This window comes from Tupaia chinensis, unplaced genomic scaffold (genome assembly GCF_000334495.1).
Source record: "Tupaia chinensis unplaced genomic scaffold, TupChi_1.0 Scaffold000005_2, whole genome shotgun sequence".
In the NCBI taxonomy this organism is placed as follows: Eukaryota; Metazoa; Chordata; class Mammalia; order Scandentia; family Tupaiidae; genus Tupaia; species Tupaia belangeri.
The window spans coordinates 1,803,039-1,804,497 of NW_006159434.1; positions in this window are offsets into that span (position 1 = coordinate 1,803,039).

Consider the following 1,459-nt stretch of genomic DNA (forward strand, 5'->3'; position numbering starts at 1 on the left):
GTGGCCATCCCCCCTGGGGGGTGATTTCTCGCTTTCTGTCTCTCTGTCTCTGTCTGTCTGTCTGGTAAGCGCACGTGCCCTATAGCATAAACCTCTCCAAAGGAAAAAAGAAAAGATTCATGGAAACAAATGATAATGAGTATGAGTATGTAAGTTTCTATAATTTATGGGACACTGCAAAAGCAGTCATAAGAGGGAAGTTCATAGCAATTAATGTGCACAAGTAATAGATGGAAAGGTGACAAAAAGACAACCTAACATCATGTCTCAGGGAATTGGAAAAACAACAAGAAAAATACCCAAAATATGCCAGGGAAAAAGAAATAATAAAGATTCAAGGAGAAATAAATGAAACAGAAAATAAGCGAACTATACAGAAAATAAATGAGAGCAAAAGCGAGTTCTTTGAAAAGATAAACAAGATTGATGCATCATTAGCTAGACTAATTAAGAAGAAGAGAGAAAGGAATCAGATACATCAAATCCACAATGAATTAGGCAATATTACAACAGACATAATAGGAATAAAAAACATTGCTAGAGGATACAATGAGTGACTACATACCAATGAAGAAGAAAACCTGGATGAGATGGGCAAATTCCTGGACACATATAATCTACCAAGATTGACTCAGGAGAACATAGAAAGCCTGAGTAGACCTATAACAAGCAATGAGATTGAATCAGTAATAAATAACCTCCCAAGAAAGAAAAGTCCAGGTCCCATTGGCTTCACTGCTGAATTTTACAAAACTTTTAAAGAAGAGGTAACCCCCATTCTACTCACACTGTTTCTAGATATCCAAAAGGAAGGAACCCTTCTAAGTTCATTTTATGAAGCCTCTATTTACCCTCAACCCCAAAATGGATAAGGATATGACATAAAAGGAAAACTACAGACCTATATCTCTGATGAATATAGATGAAAAAATTCTTGACAAAATATTTGCTAACTGTATTCAACAGCATATAAAAAAGGTATTCCTCATGAACAGGTAGGCTTTATTCCAGGGATGCAAGAGTGCTTCAACATATTCAAAACCATAAATGTAATACACTATATTAAGAGAAAGGAAGATAAAAACCACATGATCATCTCAATTGATGCAGAAAAAGCATTTCACTAAATACAACACTCCTTTATGATTAAGACTCTCAGGAAAATTGGCATAGAAAGATTGTTTCTCAGAATAATAAAAGCCATCTATGAAAAACCTATAGCTCACATGATACCAAATAGGGAAATGCTGAAATCTTTTCCACTAAAAACTGGTACAAGAAAGAGCTGCCGGGACCAGCAGTTAGCATAATGGCTGTCGCTGGACTCCCATGTAGTCGACCGCGGTTCGTGTCCTGGACCCGGTGGCTTAAAACACACACCAGGCGCGTGTGCGTGTGTGCCCAAGATCCCAAGAGGAGAACGGAGGAGAAGGGATTGTGGCGTGGGCATTCCCCCTGC